This window comes from Nerophis ophidion, linkage group LG01 (genome assembly GCF_033978795.1).
Source record: "Nerophis ophidion isolate RoL-2023_Sa linkage group LG01, RoL_Noph_v1.0, whole genome shotgun sequence".
In the NCBI taxonomy this organism is placed as follows: domain Eukaryota; kingdom Metazoa; phylum Chordata; class Actinopteri; order Syngnathiformes; family Syngnathidae; genus Nerophis; species Nerophis ophidion.
In genome coordinates, this window is record NC_084611.1 from 19700323 (window position 1) to 19712822 (window position 12500).

Genomic DNA, 12500 nt, shown 5'->3' on the forward strand with positions numbered 1-12500 from the left:
ACACATTCACCATCAATGATTGGTGTTGTGTTGGTAAAACACCAACAAACTTGTTTGGACCCTGGCCTTCATGTAGCCCTATTTGGACGGGATTGGTAATTCCAGTCCGAAAATAAAACGTATGTGCTTGCTTTTAAGCGTCCTGATACAAATTATTTTCCAATTCTGATACCATATTGGATTTACGATCTTTGGCCAACACAATATCAGCAGGAATCATACATAATTTTGTTATTTTGTGGTGTGCAATGTTCGAAAAGGTTTGATCAAGTGAAATGAGGCAAACAGAGAACAATGGTCTGTATTAAAAACACTAACTTTTTTATTATTAACCATCTGGAATGGATTTATGGCGTCATTAAGTTGAAGTGGAGTGGTAGTTGTTTTTAATATTTACAATAAATAATGACGTTAAGCCCGTGATGCAATACATTGAATGATGCGGACACATTTCTTACTGGATACCCTGTCTCACAAAGGCTCTGAGGCAGAAGCGCATTAGAAAATATCCAGTAACAAATGTGTCCGCAACATTCAACCTATTGCTCCATGCGCTTCGTATCATTAATTATTGTGACGACAAGGTGTCTCGAATTAACATTTACCACTCTACTTCAATTTAAAGATAGGACAAATCAGGGTATTAATAAATAGGTTAGTGTTTTTTATTTAAATCTACTGCCTGACTAGTTTCTAAGGGTGCACAAAATCTATTTACTTTCGTATCGCAATTCACATTCATCCCAATTCTAAATTGATTCCTAATTTTCCAAAATCGATTATAAAAAAAAATAAATTCAAAAATCTCTGTGTGTTTGTGTGTGTGCGTCTGCCCGTATGTGTATATATGCGCTATATAAATTATATTTATATAGCACTTTTCTCTAGTGACTCAAAGCACTTTACATATTGAAACCCATTATCTAAGTTACATTTTTAAACCAGTGTGGGTGACACCGGGAGCAAGTGGGTGAAGTGTCTTCCCCAAGGACACAACAGCTGTGATACACACACGTTTGTGTGTGTGCGTGTGTGTGTATATATACTGTATGTTTTTATATATATATATATGTATGTATATAATATGTATATATTTATGTATATATATGTATGTTTATTTATATGTATGTATATAATATGTATATATAATATGTATATATTTATGTATATATATGTATATGTATATATACATATATATATATATATATATATATATATATATATGTATATATATATATGTATATGTATATATATGATACATGGGTTGTACTTGTATAGCGCTTTTCTACCTTCAAGGTACTCAAAGCGCTTTGACACTACTTCCACATTTACCCATTCACACACACATTCACACACTGATGGAGGGAGCTGCCATGCAAGGTGCTAACCAGCACCCATCAGGAGCAAGGGTGAAGTGTCTTGCTCAGGACACAACGGACGTGACGAGGTTAGTACTAGGTGGGGATTGAACCAGGGGCCCTCGGGTTGCGCACGGCCACTCTTCCACTGCTCCACGCCGTCCCATTTATCATTTATGTATTTATATGTGTATATATATATATATATATATATATATATATATATATATATATATATATATATATATATATATATATATATATATATATATATATATATGTATACATATATATGTATATGTCTATATATATATACACACATATATATATATATACATTTATATATTTATATATATACATTTATATATATATATTTATATGTATATTTATATATATATATATATATATATATATATATATATATATATATATATACACACATACATATATTTTTGCACCCTGCCGCTTATAAAACAGCGTGGCTATATTATGAAATAATTTTTGTTGACGGTGAACCGTTAGATCAAAGTTTGGCGCCATGCCACACGCACACACTATGGCCTAGGCAGAATTCCTTCGCAATTTACTATCGCCTATATGTGTAGTATCCGTCATTTTAATTTAAATCATTTGGTCAAAGTCCCTAGAAGGAATTTGTTAAAGTACATGTTTTTGGCCAACAGAAGCCAAGATGGCCGACTTCGTGTTTGTTTTTAAATATGGATTCTTGAGACTTTTACGTGCGTCCTGTCATAATTGACCTCCGCAGTGATTTTTGTGACGATACGTGAATCTGGTGGCAGTGGGCTAATTTTTTTCTAATTTTCAAGTGGGCACTAGAGTATTAACTTTGTAACACCAAAATATATATTTTTCTGCCAGACCTGATGCGCTGATTATTTTATTTTATTTCATGCAATTGTTTGATCAAAACACAGTCAATAGCACTTTAACTTACGTAAAATTCGGACTGTAAGCTGCTACTTATTTCCTTAGAACCCTGCGGCTCATAAAACGGCGTGGCTAATTTATGAAATTTTCTATGCCAGCTGCAGACCGTTATGTCAAAGTTTGGCGCCATGCCACGCACACACCCTACGGCGTAGGCAGAATTCTTTCGATACTTGTTTTTTTCTACGTTTTGAACCTTGCTGCTTATACAAACCTGTGGCTAACTTATGATGTTTTGTTTGCTGACGACAAACCGTTGGATGGCGTAGGCAGAATTCCGTTGCAATTAACCATCGTCTTTATGTGGAGTATCCGTCATTTTAACCGCGGCTCATTTGGTCAAAGTCCCTAGTAGGCATACTTGCCAACCTTGAGACCTCCGATTTCGGGAGGTGGGGGGCATGGTCGGGGGGGGTGGGGTGGAGGCGTGGTTTGGGGGCGTGGTTGGGACGAGGGGCGTGGTTAAGAGGAGAGTATATTTACAGCCAATATTTTTATATTGGCTGTAATTAATATATATATATATATATATATATATATATATATATATATGTGTATAAAATACTTAACTCAGTGAATTCTAGCTGTATATATTTATTTTATACATAAAAGAAATAGTTGAATTTCAGACGGCACCTATCAAATACACATTTATAAAAACACAATTGTTCTACTAACTGTACTGTGCTTGCTGGGTACTAAAAAAACAACAACACTTACCTTTCACTATTTGAGTAACGTCACTTCCGAGTTTCCAGAAGATGGCGCCAGTATGTGCTTTGCCCCTTTCCCACTGATATGATCAACTTCGACGTTGGTTTTTTGACGTCCCAGTCAGCTTTTTCACCTGGCCGGATTCCTGCCTTCCTTTCCCGCCTCGTGGCTCCTCTCCCCCGCCACCTGTGGGCTGTGTGTCGGGCCCCACCTGGATTAGCTGCGCCTTTGGACGTGCTGACCGCCGCCAGGTTCGGTCTTGTGAATGCAAGACCCGCCTCGTGGCTCTTCTCCCCCGCCACCTGCGGGCTGTGTGTCGGGCCCGACCTGGATTAGCTGCGCCCTTGGACGTGCTGGCCCCCGCCAGGTTCGGTCTTGTGAACGCAAGATCTTTGACGCACAAAATGTTTATCCTGAAGGATTTCTTCACTTCCCGCGGGCGGCGGACTTGACTTCTTCTGTGTGACGGAAACATGGCTGAGAGCCGGTGAGTCCGCCCCTCTTTATGAACTTCTGCCTCCGGAGTGTTTCTATTTTAATTCTCCGCGGTTGTCCGGTCGAAAAGGAGGAGGATTAGCAGTCGTTTTAAAAATGACTTTAAATGCCGTCCGATCCGCCTGCAATTCTCCTTTTCAAGCTTCGAACTGTGCATGTTTGAGCTGGAGGGGGCGTGGCCTCCAGCTCCAGCTGAATTTCGGGAGATTTTCGGGAGAACATTTTTTCAGGGTGGTTTTCGGGCGAGGCGCTGAATTTCGGGAGTCTCCCGGAAAATCCGGGAGGGTTGGCAAGTATGCTAGGAGGGGTTCCTGAAATCACGACCCCTGTTTTTGGCCAAAGAAAGTCCAACAGAAACCAAGATGGCCGACTTCTTGTTTGTTTTTAAATATGGGTTCTTGAGACACTTGCGTGCGTCCTGTCTTGATGGGCGTCCGCAGCAATTTTCGTGACGATATGAGAATCTGGTGACACGGGGCTAATTTTTTTCTCTTTTTCAAGGGGGTGCTAGTCAGTTTTGAAACACCAAAATATAGAATTTCGCGGAAGACTTGACGTACTGATGATTGTATTTTATTGTATTTTATTGCAATTGTTAGATCAAAACAAAGTCAATAGCACACTAACTCCTGTAAATTCTGGAATATTAGCCACTACGTGTTTCCTACGCTTTGCACCCTGTGGCTTAAAGCGGTGCGGCTAATTTATGAATTTTTTCTTTGCTGACGACGAACCGTGTCAATTTTGAAACACCAAATTTTGATGCGCCCGGGGAAATTAGTTTTCAACCACACCACGGGCCTCAAAAAAGTGTCGAAGCGTAAAAGAATAAACTTGGCAGTTTATGCTGCTCAATCAATCAATCAATCAATGTTTATTCATACAGCCCTAAATCACAAGTGTCTCAAAGGGCTGCAAAAGCCACAACGACATCCGCCGTACAGAGCCCACATAAAGGCAAGGACAAACTCATCCCAGTGGGACGTAGGTGACAGTGATCATCACTTTATAACTAAATAATTGGTCATTTTCAAGAGGCGGAGGGACACAACAGTGATGTGAACTTGAGCGGACCTCGGATGCAGCACTGCGGGATCTTTGTCAGCCAGTAACAGTGGGGAGGACAAAGTAGACATTGTGTTGAACTGCGCTACACACTGAGGTCAAAGGTCAGGTGAACAGGTCAAAGGAATAGCCGCGGAGCAGCCTATGAAGTCGGTGCTCAAGTTCCTTTACCAGATATGGTTTTGGGGTCCAGAGAGGAGCGTCCCGTGTGTCCGAGTCCAGACCTGCTGATGGGACGGTTCACAGAGTAGATGTTCTGACCCTTCTGGACCTTTTCATGACCTCCTTTGCGGAGATTTTGTGTCAGGCTTTGCTTCCTGGTGACTTATGACGATAGACAAAATGCTGAAGATGACTGACACGTCTACTGGACCTTTTGGCTGGGATCGGACGTCATCTGAAATTGGACGATTCAGCTCCCTTAAAGAGGCAGAGTTATGAATTTACATTGCACATCTCCCAGGGTTATATTCAAGCAGTTTTTCAATATCAATCCTTTGAACTTTAATATAATTGTTAAGAAGTTATGAGGAGATTAAGATGTTCATATCAGGGTTTTATGTTGCAGATTCCGATGATTTACAAGTGAAATATAGTGATTCTCAATATTTATTTCATGCAATTGTTTAATCAAGTCAAAGTCAAGAGCACACTAACTACCTAAATTCCGGACTTTAAGCTGCTACTTTTTCCCTAAGCTTTGATACCTGGCGGCGTATAAAACGGTGTGGCTGATTTATGGGTTTTTCTTCGCTGACGGCTATAACGCAAATAGTTTTCATTAAACCCATGCAAGGACGCTTACATGTTTTTTGTTATTGTTTGAGCTATGGCGTCATCTTTTGGCAGGTTTGCTCAATGCAAGTACTGCTAGGTGAATGTGAATTCCTGCTGTTTGAAGCTTTGAACTGAAAGTAAAAATGCCGTTCTGTCCCCTAATCATCCATACTGTTTTTACTCGTATGGATTCTTCATTCATCCCTCCAAGCAATGTTTGTAAGTTTTACAATATAACTAAAACAATTCTTACTTACTAAACCGTCCCATCTGTAGTGCCCGAAGGAGTCTTTTCATGCATATTTGTGTGTGCTATCGTAATGTAATGACGCTAGCCTCGTTACCATTAGCTAATAAGCCAACACATTTCCGAGTGTCTGTGTTAGCATTGTTAATTTACAATGGCGTTCTTTTTGTATTGTTTCAGTTTCACAAATTCCTCATGTAGATTCACCAAAACTTCACCGTGGAGTTCTAGAGTCTGTTTAGCTGATTGGAGAGCTAGCTTGCGCAGCTAGTGGGTCCATGACTAGGACTTCTGTTTTGTTTGATCACCCGTTTTACTGCTGTGTTACAGACACCGTTTGAAAGCAATTAAGATATGTAAAAAAAACATTCACAAAATAATTCTGTGTAAATAACTCATTTCACTGTATATATATATATATATATATATATATATATATATATATATATATATATATATATATATATATATATATCTGTTGTTTGTGCTTATGCACCAAACAACAGTTCAGAGTACCCACTCTTTTTGGGTACACTCGAGGGTGTGCTGGAGAGTGCTCCCTCGGGTGATTCCCTTGTTTTGCTGGGGGACTTCAACGCTCATGTTGGCAACGGCAGTGAAACCTGGAGAGGCGTGATCGGGAAGAATGGCGGTCCGGATCTGAACCCGAGTGGTGTTTTGTTATTGGACTTTTGTGCTCGTCACAGTTTGTCCTTAACAAACACCATGTTCAGACATAAGGGTGTCAATATGTGCTCTTGGCACCAGGACACCTTAGGCAGCAGTTCCATGATCGACTTTGTAGTTGTGTCATCGGATTTGTGGCCTCATGTTTTGGACACTCGGGTGAAGAGAGGGGCGGAGCTTCCTACCGATCACCACCTGGTGGTGAGTTGGCTGCGATGGTGGGAGAGGATGCCGGACAGAACTGGCAGACCCAAACGCATTGTGAGAGTTTGCTGGGAACGTCTGGCAGAGTCTCCTGTCAGAGAAAGTTTAAATTCCCACCTACGGAGGAACTTTGAGCATGTCACGAGGAAGGGGCTGGACATTGAGTCCGAGTGGACCATGTTCCGCACCTCTATTGTCGAAGCGGCTGATAGGAGCTGTGGCCGCAAGGTAGTTGGTGTCTGTCGGGGCGGTAATCCTAGAACCCGTTGGTGGACACCAGCGGTGAGGGATGCCGTCAAGCTGAAGAAGGAGTCCTATCGGGTTCTTTTGGCTCATAGGACTCCAGAGGCAGTGGACAGGTACCGACAGGCCAAGCGGTGTGCAGCTTCAGTGGTCGCGGAGGCAAAAACTCGGACATGGGAGGAGTTCGGGGAAGCCATGGAAAACGACTTCCGGACGGCTTTGAAACGATTCTGGACCACCATCCGCCGCCTCAGGAAGGGGAAGAAGTGCACTGTCAACACTGTGTATGGTGCGGATGGTGTTCTGCTGACCTCAACTGCGGATGTTGTGGATACGTGGAAGGCATACTTCGAAGACCTCCTCAATCCCACCAACACGTCTTCCTATGAGGAAGCAGTGCCTTGGGAATCCGTGGTGAGGCTCTCCTATTTCTGGGGCTGAGGTTGCTGAGGCAGTTAGAAAGCTCCTCGGTGGCAAGGCCCTAGGGGTGGATGAGATCCGCCCGGAGTTCCTTAAGGCTCTGGATGCTGTGGGGCTGTCTTGGTTGACAAGACTCTGCAGCATCGCGTGGACATCTGGATTGGCTGACCGGGGTGGTGGTCCCTCTCTTTAAGAAGGGGGACCAGAGGGTGTGTTCCAACTATTGTGGGATCACACTCCTCAGCTTTCCCGGTAAGGTTTAATCAGGTGTACTGGAGAGGAGGCTACACCAAATAATCGAACCTCGGATTCAGGAGGAACAGTGTGGTTTTCGTCCTGGTTGTGGAACTGTGGACCAGCTCTATATTCTCGGCAGGGTTCTTGAGGGTGCATGGGAGTTTGCCCAATCAGTGTACATGCGCTTTGTGGACTTGGAGAAGGCATTCAACCATGTCTCTTGGGAAGTCCTGGGGAGAGTGCTCAGAGAGTGTGGGGTATCGGACTGTCTGATTGTGGCGGTCCGCTCCCTGTACGATCAGTGTCAGAGCTTTGTCCGCATTGCTGGCAGTAAGTCGGACACGTTTCCAGTAAGGGTTGGACTCCGCCAAGGCTGCCCTTTGTCACCGATTCTGTTCATAACTTTTATGGACAGAATTTCTAGGCGTAGTCAAGGCATTGAGGGGTTCTGGTACGGTGGCCGTGGGATTAGGTCTCTGCTTTTTACAGATGATGTGGTCCTGATGGCTTCATCTGGCCGGGATCTTCAGCTCTCACTGGATCGGTTCACAGCCGAGTGTGAAGTGACCGGAATGAGACTCAGCACCTCCAAGTCCGAGTCCACGGTTCTCTCCCGGAAAAGGGTGGAGTGCCATCTCCAGGTTGGGGAGGAGACCTTGCCCCAAGTGGAGGAGTTCAAGTACCTAGGAGTCTTGTTCACGAGTGGGGGAAGAGTGGATTGTGAGATCGACAGGCGGCTTGATGCGGCGTCTTCAGTAATGCGGACGTTGTATCGATCCATTGTGGTGAAGTAGGAGCTGAGCCGGAAGGCAAAGCTCTCAATTTACTGGTCGATCTACGTTCCCATCCTCACCTATGGTCATGAGCTTTGGGTCATGACCGAAAGGATAAGATCACGGGTACAAGCGGCTGAAATGAGTTTCCTCCGCCGGGTGGCGGGGCTCTCCCTTAGAGATAGGGTGAGAAGCACTGTCATCAGGGAGAACCTCAAAGTAAAGCCGCTGCTCCTCCACGTCGAGAGGAGCCAGATGTGGTGGTTCGGGCATCTGCTCAGGATGCCACATGAACGCCTCCCGAGGAAGGTGTTTAGGCCACGGGGAAGACCCAGGACACATTGGGAAGACTATTTCCCCGGGCTGGCCTAGGAATGCCTCGGGATCCCCCGGGAAGAGCTAGACGAAGTGGCTAGGGAGAGGGAAGTCTGGGCTTCCCTGCTTAGGCTGCTGCCCCCGCGACCCGACCTTGGATAAGCGGAAGAAGATGGATGGATGGATGGATGGATGGATAGTAATAATCCCCCCCCAAAAAATTGAAAAAAAAATTAACACATTTTTTATTGATATTGATTACGTACGAGTCAATCAGAATCTATATTGATATTGTTTCATTGCCCATGTTGTACTGAACTCAGGGTAGTTTTGCGACACATAGAAAAAGAGTATTGATTGGTTCCCCCTGACCCACCTAAAGCACAGTACGGTTAATAACCCCTCATTTTTTTTATTCAGACGGTTATCTGAGCTATTTTCCAATGATATCGGATTTATCGGCGTGATGTCATAGTTCTTTGTTATCAGCCCGATAAAGATGAAATATTTACGGTGCACCCCAAAATATAACGGTACTAGCAAAACAAACCCAATAGTTTCTTTCAACTGGACCAAAATCGAGGTAGGCACTTTGTCACAATGAAGTTGTCAATGCAGTGACACAAGTCGGAGGTGCGGTTGGCTTTGAACGAGTGGAAACTTCTTCCCACTTGCCGACGACCCCATCTGTTCCTTCAAGGCCCTCTGAAGAACCTTATGAGTGTCCCCGCTAAAGGGGGTGGGGGTTGAGCGCTGCCCGAGGCATGAGAAGACCTGGCAGCAAGGCCATCATGCATTCATGCATTGGGTGGGAACACAATGACCTGTTTGTGGCGGCTGGCTTCCTCTCATCCATCTTACAGTTGTTCGGTCCGATTGAAGGATCGATCGATTGATTGATTGATTTTCGCACAATGGTGATGTCACCGAAGCCGCCGCTGTATTGTGTAATCTCGCAAAACATTTCCTGTGCTGCTCTACTTGTGTCAGCGGTCACACTGTTTTTTTAATTGTACTTTCCTCACCCTCATTTTGAGAATGGCAGGACTTGTAATTAAATGTTGAATATCTGAGTCAGCGCCGGAGAGGTATCAGTTAAGGCTGCATCCATAAAAACGATTAATTTGATTAGATTTACAGTCTGTTGCTTTGATTGATCGTTTATTAAAGTAATCCATCCATCCATTTTCTACCGCTTATTCCCTTTCGGGGTCACGGGGGGCGCTGGCGCCTATCTCAGCTACAATCGGGCGGAAGGCGGGGTACACCCTGGACAAGTCGCCACCTCATCGCAGGGCCAACACAAATAGACAGACAACATTCACACTCACATTCACACACTAGGGCCAATTTAGTGTAGCCAATCAACCTATCCCCAGGTGCATGTCTTTGGAAGTGGGAGGAAGCCGGAATACCCGGAGGGAACCCACGCATTAACGGGGAGAACATGCAAACTCCACACAGAAAGATCCCGAGCCTGGATTTGAACCCAGGACTGCAGGAACTTCGTATTGTGAGGCAGACGCACTAACCCCTCTTCCACCGTGGAGCCCTGTTTATTAAAGTAAATACTAAATTTCCCGGACAATAGAGCACAGCGGAAGACACACCCACTAAATTTGAGAAGATAACAATATTGTTCCATACAGTGGGGCAAAAAAGTATTTAGTCAGCCACCGATTGTGCAAGTTCTCCCACTTAAAATGATGACAGAGGTCTGTAATTTTCGTCATAGGTACACTTCAACTGTGAGAGACAGAATGTGGAAATAAAATCCAGGAATTCACATTGTAGGAACTTTAAAGAATTTATTTGTAAATTATGGTGGAAAATAAGTATTTGGTCAACCATTCAAAGCTCTCACTGATGGAAAGAGGTTTTGGCTCAAAATCTCACGATACATGGCCCCATTCTTTCTTTCCTTAACACGGATCAATCGTCCTGTCCCCTTAGCACAAAAACAGCCCCAAAGCATGATGTTTCCACCCCCATGCTTCACAGTAGGTATGGTGTTCTTGGGATGCAACTCAGTATTTTTCTTCCTCCAAACACGACAAGTTGAGTTTATACCAAAATGGATACATGGATGATAGAGCAGAGGATTAGGAGAATGTCATGTGGTCAGATGAAACCAAAATACAACTTTTTGTTAAGTGCTGCTGCGATTAGTCGACTTAATCAACCATGAAAATTAGTTGACGAAAACGAATATACTTGACCGCTTGCCACCTATAGGCGAAAGCTAGCGAGCTAGCCAAAGTAACGTCCCGTCCACAGTGTGAACTAGGGTTGTACGGTTAGCGTTTCTAATATAGTACCGTGGTATTTTTTGAATAAAAAAGGTACTATACCGCCTTTGAAAAATACAAATACTTTTTTTTTAAGGGACGCGACGGTGACGTTACTGGTAATATCGGCTGTGGTGCGTGTGAGTCAACACACACTCAGAGCACTTACAAGCGGAAACCGTGTGTAAACAGAAGAGGGAGAATTGACGTATTCTGGCTTCCAAACTAATGATAAAGGTGAAGCTATAAACACTGAAGTGCCGCTTTAAAACATATTGTAGCTAGCTAGCGGCTAACGTCTCCCCACAGTGTTTTAACTACTTCTAAATCACTAATCCTCTCCTCCGTGGCGACAAATAAAGTCAGTTTCTTTCAAGTTTTATCCCTGCAGGATGAGGAATAGCTAAACATGCTTCACTACACAATGTAGGGCGGGGGTCAGCAACCCGTGGCTCTTGAGCCGCATGTGGCTCTTTAGCACCGCCCTAGTGACTCCCTGGATCTCTTTCAGAGATGTGTGAAAATGGGGAAAAAGACGAAGAAATGTTTTTGTTTTTTGTTTTAATATATTTTCTGTAGGAGAGCAAACATGACACAAACATTCCTAATTGATGAGAGTATTTGGCAAGCACCGTTGTGTCCTACTAATTTCAGCAATCCTTAGACTCCTCAAAGTTTGTTTACATGTACAACTTTCTCCGGCGCTGCCACAGAAAGAACTGTTTTATGCCACTCCTTCTTTGTCTAATTTTGTCCACCAAACTTTTTATGCTGTGCGTGAATGCACAACGGTAAGCTTTGTTGATTTTATCGATTGCTGGAGTGCTTAACAGGCATATTTGGTCACTCCATGGCTGCAAACTAATTAGTGCGTACATGCTATTTAGGCTAGCTGTATGTACATATAGCATTATTTTACCTCGTTTGTAGGTATATTTGAGCTCATTTAATTTCCTTTACTTATGTCCTCTTTGTATTTCATTTATATGTATCAATCAATCAGTATATCAATCAATCAATGTTTATTTATATAGTGCTAAATCAGAAGTGTCTCAAAGGGCTGCACAAGCCACAACGGCATCCGCGGTTCAGCCCACACATAAGGGCAAGAAAAAACTCACAACCCAGTGGGACGTCGATGAGAATGGCTATGAGAAACCTTGGAGAGGACCGCAAATCTAAGTAAACCCCAGTCTCATGACACATTATCCATCCATCCATTTTCTACCGCTTATTCCCTTTTGGGGTCGCGGGGGGCACTGGCACCTATCTCAGCTACAGTCGGGCGGAAGGCGGGGTACACCCTGGACAAGTCGCCACCTCATCGCAGGGCATGACACATTATCTGGATGAAATATTAGCTCCATTTGTACCATGTTGTTCCAGACCACAGCAAACATTACCCAGCTCGCATACAGTGTAATAAATCTTTAAAAGAAGACAGCCTGCCGTTTCCTTTAACTTAAAAACACACATCTATACCTTTGGTCGTTCTTAGGCAGTAATTTCCAGAACTTATTTAATCCTGTAAGAAGCTAATGAGTTCCACTGTTGCAAAAAATGTGTAGAATAAAAATTGAAATACAACATTTTTGTCAAAGATTTGCATCAGCCTTTGATAGTAGGCTAACATAGCTAATATATACACTTACATCATGTGTTGCCTTCATTTTAATACTTATATAATATTTTAAATTTTTCGCGGCTTCAGACAGATTTTTTTTTT

The 12500-nt window shown here is 43.3% G+C and overlaps 1 protein-coding gene and 1 long non-coding RNA gene across 2 annotated transcripts in view; one reads left to right on the forward strand and one right to left on the reverse strand.

Moving 5' to 3' along the window:
- The window catches only part of LOC133551326 (nuclear receptor subfamily 6 group A member 1-A-like), a 279246-nt gene that overhangs the window by 28599 nt on the left and 238147 nt on the right, over positions 1–12500 (forward strand). The gene's annotated exons all lie outside the window — the stretch shown is intronic.
- Positions 4527–12500, reverse strand: part of LOC133551332 (uncharacterized) — a 77072-nt gene continuing 69098 nt past the window's right edge. Inside the window, exon 4 of the long non-coding RNA XR_009806478.1 lies at positions 4527–5003. This is a non-coding gene — a long non-coding RNA (uncharacterized LOC133551332). The remainder of the gene's footprint in view (positions 5004–12500) is intronic.